Below are 12,661 nucleotides of genomic sequence, written 5' to 3' on the forward strand. Positions count from 1 at the left end.
TTATTTTTATACCCACCATTTCCTTGCAAAGAAATTAAACAAATAAACAGATGCCTCCCTCTCTCCCTTTTGGCTTGGGTCCACAGACAATCCAGTGCTTTCGGCACCATCTGCTGGCTCTGTAAAGGTAATTAACAAATGCACACTATTCCCAGATGAGGCTGGTTTATAAAGGACAAATCACTCCAGGCAAACAGGAGGGGAACAAAATAAGACCATGGCTGGCACGTGAGGCGGCTGCTGTCCCTGGCTTCGCTGGAGTGTGTGGCTATAGCCACTTGTCAAACTGTAACTCCTGAGTAGGATTTCAAATAGATTTAACGAAGGAAATTGAATTTCACCCCTGCAGGGAGGCCTTAAAGGTGGGGTAAGGACAATTTCAGGGTGTCCAGCATTTTCGTCTCTCAGATCTTATTTGCTCTTTATTTGTTGTAACTTTTTTTTAATGGGAGATATAAAAGCAGGCATCAACAAAGGCTCAGGATACAATGGAGTGTGGGTTGTGAACTTTGGTTTTGGAGGCAGCCAGATTCTGTCGTTCACTAACTGACCTTCAACATGTCACGTAGCCCCTCTAAACCTCATTGCCAAACCTGTAAATTGGGAACAAGAGTAACACCAAAGGCCGAGGTCATTGTAACAATGAATGAACTCAGGTCAGGAGTCAAGCCCAGCGCTGGACTAGTACCCAGGCCATCATAAGAGGTAGTTGTTAATATTGTCATCATCAGGTGAGGATCCGTGACAGATGGCCTAATCCACCCTCAGCAGCAGGGAATTAATAAGCCTGCTAGTATGACACACATTCTAAAAGGAGCAGAAGCACTGTAAATAAAAGGAGAGAATAGGGGGTTGACCTTAACAAAAATGTAAGTCTTAAAAAGATGTGTTTAGGGGAAGAAGATACAATTACAACTTATTCGTATTCAAAATACATGAAAAACAACAGCGCAAGTGCTCATTTGGACTAAGATTAAGGGGTTGGAGTAGAAGGGATGTGGTGGACATTTTAAAAAGTGAAAACAAAACAAAACAAAACAAAAGATGGGTTGCAAGAGCACTAAAATATGAACTGTGGGAATAGAGAATTGTCTTCCTGGGAACAAGGAAGTCCTTACTTGGCATGCTGGAAGTTAGATAGGACCAAATAGGAGATGGTTCTCAGTCGTCTTATCTCTATAGGTCCTTAGAGGATATAGTGTGGTGATGATGATTATGATATGGTCACTGCTTCTTTGTTTTCTTTGCCCTCCAACTGGCCAAGTCAGGTCTCAAGGAAGCTGCTTCTGGATGCCCAGAGAAAAACACCCCAGGTGATGCCGTTTTATGAGCATCCCAGGACCGATCAAGGCAGAGTTGGAAGGTTGGTGTTTATTTTCTAATGGCAACAAAAGATGTCCCCAGTCAGTAAAATGATAACATCCACAGTCCACAGTGCCCTCCCTGATGGCTGGAACTTGATATTTCTAGAGGGGAAGAGTCTCAGTAAATATCAAATTCACCCACACTGGCCACTTGTGCTAAGTCTCTTAAAATGGCCAAGTGCTGAGGGACACCTGGCTCATTGCCAGACTGGCCACCAGCTAGTAGCACAACCTGGGGAATCAAAGACACCACTGTCCATGGTTTATTTAAGGAGCTTTGCCTTCTTCCTATTTGACAGGCCTCAATATTGACATTCTCCTTGGTGACAGCTGAGAGTTCAGGGCATGGTGAGCTAAATGCAGTCACTTCTTCCTTCAAAATCCAGCTCTGTTACCACCTCTTCCGTGACATGTTCCCCAAGACCACAGAGAGATAAATGCTCCTCCCCTGTCTCGCCTCATTTCTGGGCATCATTGTTCATCAGATCAACTTCCTCATAATAGAAGTAGCAATTACAGTCGACAGTACCAGGAGTGGGTTGGTTAACTGGGCATACGGTGGCTCGGACAAGCTTCCTGTAAGAGGACACCTTCAATTCTGAGGCGCAGTAGGGTCTTCTTAGACAGATGAACAGAAGAATGGAATTCCAACATAAGAACTCAAGAAAGACTTGATGGGTGGGGCCATATCTGTGGTCCTGTTTGCTTGGCTAGAGTGTGCAGGAGGCCATTAAAAGGGGGTTGCAAAGGGAATATCAGAAAGGGCTTTACATGACATGTCAAGGAATTTCTACCTTATCTCATGGACAAAAGAAGCAATTTAGAGTTTTAACCCTCCGTTGGGCGCAACTGATCTCACAGATTCATTGCACACAAATTTTCAAATATCTAACAGTTAACTTAAGTATCGTGACTCATCGCTTCTGTATCTTCCCCATCTACCGTAACCTATCACCAGTCGGGTCTGTGACTTAGAACAGTAAAGACATATTTCATACTTGAAAATTTGTGTGCAATGGATCTGTGAGATCAGTTGTGCCCGATAGAGGGTTAAACAGTGGTGACACAATTATATCTGTGTTCGAGAAGGTTCACCCTGGTGACCATGGGGAAGATGGATTGACAAGTAGCAAGGGAGGCCTGGGTTTGCTGGTTATTTAATTCACCTCTGTAAGAAACGACTGGGGCCAGGAGTAAAGCTGCCATGTGGATGGGGAATGGGAGGCAAATGTGAGAGCAGTGATGTTTGCTCATTGTAAGGCCAGCTGGCAGAAGAAAGGTTTCTAAGTTTGGGGCCACCACAGAATTCTGGCTGTGCCACTTAGTAGCTGGGGGGCCTTGGGCACATTTCTCTTGATGAACGTTGGTTTTGAAAACTCTGAGACAAGATCGTTTTAAAGGTTAAATGAAAAAACAAAGGTCAGGAAGCTGGCCAATGGAAGCAATGCGGGAGGCATCTGATGACATCCAGGCTGCTCAGCAACGGGTTTGCTCATGTCCAGAGTTCCTCTGCTAATGAGGGAGATACTTAGGGACAGGCTTTTCTCACTCATGTCTGCATACCCACTGCCTACTATGGCGCCCTATGCATGTTTCTGGTATTAAACTTAAGTATTGAATTTAATCGAGTCTACTTTGGGGTGGGAGTAGGAGGAAGAAAGTTACCAAGCTGGCAAATCGAATGCTTGGAGAATGGTTTGGGTCTTTTTACAAACACGTGATTTTGCATGTTTTATACTTTGCTCGCTTGATACCTCAGAACAGTTAGAGAAGATGGCACTGTGGTCTTTCAGTTTTCTCAGTGGGAGCTGAAGTTCTGAGAGGTGAGACAAGGTTGAATTACTGAGTGGCTGAGACGCTGGGAGCCTTGCTTTGAATCCCGGGACACACACAACTTCTTAGGACAGGAGTCCCCTTGCCCAGCAGCCTTCTTCAGCTTAGGCTGCTCTCAGAGGAAGCAGTAGCTTCTTTAACAGTATTCTCATGGGCGTCATTTCCCTCCCAGCCAGGTCTGGCTGCTGTTTGCCGAGCATCCAGACACTGAAATTTGAGTTGGAAATCCAGCAAACAGCAGCAGTGGATACAAGCAAAGGCTGAGCATTTCCAGAACACAGAGGGACAGCGGCCAGCACCAAGCCTCTCTTTATCTCGACTGTTCCCGTGGATATAACACAGCTGAGATCTTCAACTATAAATGACAAGGACTAGAGTACAATCTAGAGTCCTTTCCACCCCTTTCATCAGCTTTCTTCCATATACCCGCCCCTGAAATGGCATTGTAACATTTATGGGAACAATCGTATCTCCTCGGCCTGGCGTTGGAGAACGCCCCAGGGCCCGCTGGCCTTTTCTTCCCCTCATTCGTGCTCCTGCCTTCACAGGCACCTTCTCTTGGAGCCAGAGTCTGGATGACCTTGGGCTTTTCTGCTCCTGAGACTTTACCTATGCCTATAATGTCTTGCTCTGAGGTCAAGTAAGCTAGAGTTTAAGCCCAAGCTCTGTGATTTATTAGCTGTGTGACCTTGAGGAGGTTTGCAGAATTTCCCTGAGCCTCAGTCTGTTCATCTTTACCACAGAGATAATAATCCCTTCTTTTCATACTTGGGCTGAGAATGAGATAAGCAAACACGTGGCAGGTGCTAGCCCATACCCAGTTCGCAGCATATCGACCCTCACCCTCCATGTCCCTGCTCATCACACAAAGCAATCTCCCTCCCCTCTGCCTCCTTGGAAAATAATAACAGCTGAGATTTATTGAGCATTTACCATGGGCCCAGTACTATTTACATGGGTAATTTCAGCTGATACACGCAGCCTCAGGAAGTAAGGATCCTTAGTACCTCTATTTTATAGTCTTAGAAACTTAGACTTAACAAGACCCAGGAACTTGCCCAGGCAGGGTCAGGCAGCTAAGTGGGGAAGGGTGGATCCTACTCTAAGCCTTCTGACACAGGAACTGCACTCTTAACTGCTATGCTGTGCTGGATCTGAGACATCTATGTCCTCAAGTGACATTCCTGTAAGACTTATCCTATAGTGCCTCATGCTATACGTTCAACGCAGCGGGCACTTTTGGGGGTCCTCTTAGGTGCCAGCAGTGTGCACAGAACACAAAACAAATAAGGCAAGGCCCAGTGGTAAAGAGCTCAGAGTCAACTGCGAGGGATATAGGCACACAAGTCAGTGCCATTCAACATGGCAGAGGTGACAGCTGAGCTTGTGTGTGTGGTCAGTGTCAACTCAAGCTGAAGAGGTCAAGGAGGGCTTCATGGAAGAAGTGGTCGCACGTCTTCCCATCCAATGCCCTTCTCAAGAATTAGCATTTCTGGATTGTCCTTTACCTTTCAACTCCTTTCTTCCTTCTCCCCTCACATTTTGAGGGGACGAGATTGTCTTATAATCTTGGACTGCTGTGACAAAATACCATAAACTGGTGGCTCAAACAACAGACGTTTATTTCTCACAGTTCTGGGGGTGGGGAGAGGTGGAAGTTCAAGATCAAGGTATGAGCAGATTCAGTTCCTGGTGAGGGCTCTCTTCCTGGCTTACAGACAGCTGCCTTCTCACTCTGTCCTCACATGGCAAAGAGAGGAAGTTCTGGTTTAATGCTTCCTCTTCTTATAAGAGCTCTAAGTGTATCATGGGACCCCCACTCTTAATGACTTCTTCTAACCCTAAAAGCCCCATCTCCGAATACCATCACATGGAGGGTTAGGGCTTCCACATATGTTTGGGGGGAACAGAACTTTGCAATCCATAAGAGAGATCTTTAACATAACCAAGTCATTGGATGGGATTCTCTTGGCATAATAGCACAGTGAAGTTATTCAGTGAAAGTGGGGATATTAACAAAGGAGATACCTGTCTGTGTGGTGGAGACTCCTCTGTGAAGAATCTGAAGGATCTGAAACTTGGAGGATCTAACATCATTGCTCCAGGCTGGAGAAAGAAAGCAGACAGAGAACGTTAGGGTCCCAAGGCAGTCCCTCAGGGTTGCAAAGACAAGGGGCTGTGGAGGTGGAGAACAGGGGGGTTTGCAAGACAGGGTAAGACACCTAGCAGCCCTTCCAGGTCGATTTTGCATAGAAGAACAGGTAAACATGAGAAAGTGAAGACACGCTTTGTAGCCCAGCAAGACTCTGTGTGTGTGTGTGTGACCATCAAGGGCTTTTTTCTGCAATCAGACTGATGATGCCCAGATGCCCTTTCATACACAGTAAGCATAGTTAGGGAGACAGCACCTTCTTCTTAAAGTCAGGAGCCCTGTTTCACTTTGTGCAGAGTTGGTGTCCATATAATTCTTCACGTGCACTCAGTGGCCGTTCCCCAAGCTCTCCCTGAGCGATGACTGATCCTTCATCACCTTGAACCTCGTCCACGCCCTCTGCCCAGTTCCCTCTCTTTCCTCTCTCTGGTGGCCTAGATTTTAATGCTAGACCTCCAACTCTACATTCTAAACTGCGCCTTTCCCTCTCCCCATACCAAAGGGTCACCACTCCTCTCCCCGTTTGCTGTCATGGCCCCTCCCCACCGTTTTCAAGTTTGACACTTGCAAGATCCAGTCTTCATACTTCATTTCCCTGGGGCTCTTGATTCTATGTGTTTTTACACAACGGACATCTTCACTAGGTCAGACAGTAAAAAGAGCACGAACTTGGTGTCATAAAATTTTCCATTTCAACCCCAGAGCAGTCACTTACTGACACTGAAGCAAGTGTCAAGCCGTCTGAACCCAGGCTCCCGCCTCCCAGGGTTCTGGGACGGTCACCACCAAAGCTGTATTAGTTACCACTGCACACACTACCTCCTGACAAAAGGGTCCAAAGTGTGACATCAACACACCATGGCTGCTGAAAGAAAGCCCAGCTGGGACTTTTTTTGCTGGAGAAGGAGAGGGGAGGTGTGCAGCTTCAGGGACTCCAAGCCCGTGGGACAAACAAGCCCATGGAACCTAACAGGCTCTTTCCCAGCCTCGGCCAGGGAAATAAAGATCTGCTTTTGGTTCCTCCCAAAGTCCCTGGGCCTCCTCCCTACTTCTCACAACCTTCTCAGAAACAGGTGGCCCTTGTACTGGTGATACAAAAAGTTAGGATCAAAGGGGCTGATGACTCATCTGAGGTCACCGGAAAAAGGGTGTCAGATCTCTATCTGGGCTCTGCTGTCCCATCACTGAGCCTGTTCTTCGCAGCCCTACACCCCATCTGCTAATTAAGAGCCTACCTGTGAAGCAACAGCGTCTACGAAACTGCCTCTGTATGCAAAGTGCTGCTGAAATGTGGTTATAAAGGCAGTCCTCTGTGAGGTTCCCCTCCTAGAGGACTTTACAAGCCAGACACCTTGTCTGTAACAGATGATGTTTGACCAGCCCAGAGCAGTGCTGGGCTGTACAGGACTTGGAAGCAGATAAGTCAGCATGGAAATACTGAGTCTGAGTTGTATGGAGAAGGAGAGAAGGAATCACACGATATGGAAAAGATGGGGGAGGCACATTCTGGCAGCAGCCTGCCAGATGAGGGGCCTGGGCATTGGCTGGGGTTGACCTCGCTACCAGCTTTGTCTCTAGGACCATCTTCTACACGCTGCCCCACCCCAGACCCCCTGGAAGCCAGGGCACCTGGTGTACGTGCCGTTCCTGGAGCATGCCTGTCTGTTCCCTGCCTCGCTGATTTTGTAAATGTACTTCGGACCCTAGAACTGCCCTTTGCCCTCATGTCTACTGGAAGAGGAGAGATGTGAGCTGTGTCTTTCCTCTTCTTGAAGCCTTTGGAAGATTTCTATAGGCATAGATAACTCCTCCTCCCTCGCGCTCCATCTGAATTGCAGTTAAAATAACAATGGGCTCTGGAGGGTTGTGTGTGTGTGTGTGTGTGTGTGTGTGTGTGTGTGTGTGTGTGTGTGTGTGATATATAGAGATAAGTCAATAGACAGATAAAAATCTCCTTTTCAATTCCTAGAGCAACTCTGCATTACTATCCCCACTCTTCCCTACTCCCGAGTTTCCTGAACTGAGGGTTGGAGAGTTTAAGTAACTTGTCTCGAGATGATTCAGCTCCTGAGTTTGAACTGAAATTCAAATTATCACCTCTTCTGTTTGACACTACGAAATGCTTCCTATATCGTGATGCCTATGGCGTTGGATTCGTTTACCTAACTGCCTCCCTGTCTATTGGGGCCTGGCTCAGGAGTAGAAATCCAAAGCACATCTGTTGAATGGAATTGATTTTAAAGAGAGCTGGCAATTAGAAGGCTTTGGAGACGGTGCTTATGCGATAGGACAAGGTGCCTCAAAATAAAAGATGAGTTAGGTAAGCAGAAGTCAATTAGCAGAGGATACTCCAGCCTATGATAAGGGGCTTTAATTTGATAGGAGACAATTGGGAGCCATTCATCGTGGAGCTCAGAGAACGGCAGTGACAAGCCCCTAATGACACTCAAGGGCTTTTGAAACCCTTAATTGCTGCCTGCAATTTTTCTATTTCCATGCAGAAGTGACATGACACGGGAGGATAAGCTTGAAGTTGCCATCTGCCCCAGGCTGTACCACCCACAGCAAGGTCACTGTGAGAGGACCGTTCCTTCCCTATGTGCAGAGAGGGAACACTGTGAAGAAACCCAGTTCAGGGTTCCTCCAGGTCCCTGAACCCAGGATCAAGACCCTCCTTGCCTCCTGCACCCCAACACCATCAAGGCTCTTGAGGTAGGAGGGGCCTGTGGACATCCCCATCCCATCACGACCTGCAGTCACTATCAACCATTAGGCCTTCTGCAAACTCTGCTCCCCCATGTCCCACGTGTGACTCCTCGCTGGCCTCTGTCCTCTCTTTGAGTATTCATGGCTTCCTAGCATTTCCATTCCTCAGAACAGGATGTGTCCCTCCCAGCCCATCACCACTTTAAAACCCTACCAGGCAGGACTGGTACAGGAAGAGAGGAAGGAGGCTGTGAAATTCTGCTCATGGGGAAGTCATGGTGGGTTGCTTTGTGTATCTTTTATTTTTCCAAGCTTGGGATCCCTCACTTATTCCGTCTAGCACAAAACCACTGGGAGACCAGTGGCTGGTCCTGGCCTCCCAAAGCCAGTGAACGCCAACAGTGGGTGGATTCCAGGTGCCCAGGACAATGGCCTCTTCAAGCCACGGGAAGCTGCTCAGTGTTGCATTATTTGCATGTGACGTAGCCTCTTGAGCACACACAAGCAGTCCCATTTTACCAGACCCATGAAGGTGACTTAATTATTGCCGAAGTTGCTGGGGCTGATTCAGGCTGCAAACCTCTGTCTCCGCCCTCAAAAGGAAAGAAAACAAAAGCAAACCCCATGTATGAAAAGAAAAGCTAACTACTGTGCCAGGGCAGGATGGGGACTCCGAAGTGGGCACCAGGTGCGTTAATTACACTCGATAGAGTGTTGGTTTATGACTGCGGTCACTCGTGCGCCATGATTTGGCTCAGCATCTGTGCCGACGGATATATCCTTGGTATTTCATGAAGCAAGATGAATGTTGGCCAGATGGTGACTTCACAAGGACATAATTCACATAACATTTCCTTCCCCAACACGGAATTCTGTAAAGGAATCTTGAATGCCATGCCGAACAAAACAGAACAAGAAAACTCAGCCCCCAAGAAGGCGCAGCCATAAATTGAAGATTAATTGTCCCAACAGTAACTCCGACAGGAGCCCAAATGGCAGTCAGATCCCAAGCTCCAAGCAGCAGATCCTGCCAATCCATCTCCCTGTCGCTTGCAGAGCGAGCTGACATCCTCCTCCTCAGTGTGTCCAGTGCTCTCTGTGTAGGGGAAGGGAAAACCCCAAAATGACACATGCTGCAGGAAACTAGGTCACTTACCTTTTTTTTTTTTTTTTAATTAACTTTGTGTATTGACAGGCCTGGTCAGAACCTACTTGCCTGGTAATTTGATGTTGACGGTGAACAAGTGAAGAATGTGCTTGTGGCTTCAGCAGCTGGACTAGTTCTGGGGAGCTGGGAGGGGGAACTGGAAGAGGAGTGAATCTGCCTTCTTGGAAACTCTTGCAAAGCAACGCCAAGGAGCCCTGGTGTTATCAGGCCATGTGCGAGCAAGCAAAACAACCTGGTTCTGAGTTGGTTTAGGAAAGTTTTTGCTCGCTAAGGAGTAGGCTCTTTGACCCACGTGGGGCTAAAATTTCAATGTCACCCACCTGTCAGTGGCATTTTAAATGCGGTAAGCCTGTCTGGAATCCGTGCAATTTCCACAGCCTACACACTCAAGCCCTGAATCACGGAATAAGGACATGCAAACTGAAGGTCAAGCTGCTTCAAAACAAAGTCAGCTCAAGCCAGCTCAGAAGCAGATATAACCGGGTCAAGTATGTGGCTGGGTGTGTCCTTGTCCCTGTGTTCTCTGCCCACAGACCTTCCACGTCATCATTCTGTGTGTGCCCAGGAGCAAGACGAATCCTTGCCTCATTCAGGACCAAAACCAGCCTAAAAAACGGCATTGCTACGTTGTGTGTTTGCTGTTGCTTGTTTGTTTTAAAGGAATAAATACTCACACCTGTGTTAAAGGAGTGACTAATGTGATAATAGTGGCTGAGGCAGTTTCTCACCCACTCGCTGATGCACACGACCTCACCAGTCTCCACAGCCTCATGCCAGGGGCACCTGCCGACAGAGCGGGCCCTGGCATCAGATGGCCTGCTTCACCACCTCCCGCTGGGTGTCTTCACACCTGTGACTCAGCCTCTCTAGGAGTCAGTGTCCTCAGGGTTAGAGAGAAGTAAGAAGAGAACCTCTGTCAGAAGTTGGTAAGGACTGAATGACAGACGCTTTGAAAGCTTGTAGGGAGCCTGGCACATACCCAGCGCTCACAAAAGGCCAGCGATTGTTATTACTCAGCGCGTGTAGCTGCGGAAGTAAAATCCAGAGTCTCTAAAGCCCCACCAAGGGCACATGTCTCTTAAGCGATAAAAATAAGATGGGAACCCAGGTCCTCCTTGTCTGTTGCTTCCTGCTCCATTCAAGGACTGCAAATTCATGGCAGAAAGCCCGGTGACAACAGTCCCTCCTCCAGGGGCATGATTTGGCAGGCTGGGCTTTGGCAAACAGCCCGCCGTGCCCATTTAAAAAAAAAATAAAAGCCTCTATTGTTTCTTCGGGAGGCTTTTTGATCCCCCAAATAAAATGCTATTCCTTCCCCCCACCAACAGAAATAGCTCCAGGGGCGCTGGCTCCTCCTCTAGGAACCTGGGGCTGACCCCAGCCCAGAGAGGCGGGGCAGGATGACTCAGCAGAGGCTGGCTGCTGCTCAGAGCCGCCCACCCTGCCAGCCAGAAAAGGAAGGCCCCTGCGAGGCAAACAGAAAGGGACCCTGCTAAGCTCGCCCCGTCCCCACACCCGGGCAAAGCCTCCTTTGTCCGAAGGGACTTCAGACAGGACCCGCCCATGTTGACATTTCAGCTGGCAGAACCGGCCAGGCCTGGCTGGGAGAGGCAGGAACCTCCCTCGGACACTGGGAGGCACGGTCCATACTCTGCAGCCCTGGCCAGATGCCACAGTCCCTGTCCTGAACTCTTCATACACATTAACCCATTTAATCTCATAGATATGAGTTGTCTATTATGATTCTCATTTTGAAGATGGGGACACCAAAGCATAGAGGGGGCAAATCACTAACACAGCCATTAAGTGGGCAGGGCGGGGGGGTGGCGGGGGGGGGAGGTTACACTAAACCTAAGAAGGCTGGCTTCTAAGAGGGAGGACACAGTGGCCAGGTCTCTCCTGCTGGCTGCATGGTACCCCTCCCTCTCTGCTCTGCTGCTTCTGGGGGTGCTGGGAGCTGAAGGCCAGCATTTCATAGTCTCTAGAACCTTAAGGTCTCCCTCTATCCCTATTTCACCTGCCCTGTAACAAGCCTTACTCTCTCATCCCTGGATGCTATCACTGCCCCTTACCGGGTCCCCATCCACCCAGTGTCCCCCATCTTGTCGACGTGCCTCACAGCTGCTGCGCCAGCACCAAGTTTCTCCTGGAGGGCCCACACCTTGGTGCTGGCTGTCACCTTCGTGATTCATGCTGTCCTGACTGCAGGGAACACCTTTCTTCCTCATGGCTGACTGTTCCAGTAGGACCTCTCCAGGAATCCATCCCTCTCTCCTCGGGATGCGTAAGTGGCCTGTTGAAGCTCATGTAACATCCAGTGTGTATTTCTAATGCTGTGCCCCATCGAGGGCAGAGAATTTGTCTGACTTTGCACCTCCCGAAGAGGCACCGTTCCCGATATACAGCAGGTGCTCAATAGATGCTTGTTACTCCATCACCACACCAAGAGTCAAAGTGCCACGTTGGCATGGATCACTGGAGGGCCGTGTGCGTGTCTCAGGATTTCCGCGGCAGGTTAGCACTTCCTGGGTCCGTGAGATTGGGGAGGGCCGTGCGGTCAATTCCGGCCAACAAGCAGTTGAATGGAAGCGAAATGTGTCACTTCCAGACTGAGAATCCAGTTACAGGGACAAGACCCTCAACACCCTTGATGAACATTTAAAGTGCCAGCAAGAGACACACCTTTGGTTTTTGAAGTCACTAAATGTTTTCAGCATAACCTACCTTATGCTGAGGGAAGTAACTTGACTCTTATTAACCAAAAATGTTATTTTGGGCATTTGCCAAGCGTGGTCCTTCAGACAGAAGGTTGGCTGCAACACCTAACACTAGTAATAGCAAACATAGCAGGAACTAGCAGTTTGAGTGACTGAGAGGCCAGGGGAGGATCATATGCCTTCTGCGTTGTTTCTTCTAATCAGTACATTTAGGGACCAGCGTGGTCTCCACCCCGTTACTTCTTTTGCTTCTCTCCACAAACCTAGGAAAGACACAGAGCTTGCATTACCCGATCCACTTGTTATGGAGACATGGTGGCTCGGAGTTGTTACCTGCCCAAGGTCACAGAGTGAGGAAGGAGTGGCTGAGATCAGAAGCTGGGCCTTTTGACTCCCAGCCTGGGATTCCTCCTTGGACCTAAGCTGCAAACACTTCCGAACCGGGAAGAAAATTTGATTCAACATAAGGAAAAAATCATGTGCTAAATCATTTGTAAAGGGCCTTTTGTTTTTAGCAGTGAGTTTGTTATTTATATTATAAATATTGTCATTTTTATAGCAAAATAACTGGCAAGTAGCAAAGTGGTGAACACCATGAGATTAATAGCTGCCATTTGGTTGTGGTGATGGGGGGTGGTGCTGGCCCACATTGTGGGGCCTGAAGCAGAGACAGGCGCTGGGAACCTGAGAAAATGTCTGGGAATTCGAATCTGGGATCCGC

General features: G+C 48.3%; 1 long non-coding RNA gene across 1 annotated transcript; it reads left to right on the forward strand.

The window, feature by feature from the left end:
- Window positions 1-1,271: 1,271 nt before the first annotated feature.
- On the forward strand, window positions 1,272-9,717 carry LOC109372838 (uncharacterized). Its single transcript, XR_002122104.1, has 3 exons — window positions 1,272-1,363; window positions 7,851-8,061; window positions 9,251-9,717. It is a non-coding gene; the product is annotated as an uncharacterized LOC109372838 (long non-coding RNA).
- Window positions 9,718-12,661: the final 2,944 nt, after the last annotated feature.

Source organism: Hipposideros armiger, unplaced genomic scaffold (genome assembly GCF_001890085.2).
Source record: "Hipposideros armiger isolate ML-2016 unplaced genomic scaffold, ASM189008v1 scaffold_666, whole genome shotgun sequence".
Classification (NCBI taxonomy): Eukaryota; Metazoa; Chordata; class Mammalia; order Chiroptera; family Hipposideridae; genus Hipposideros; species Hipposideros armiger.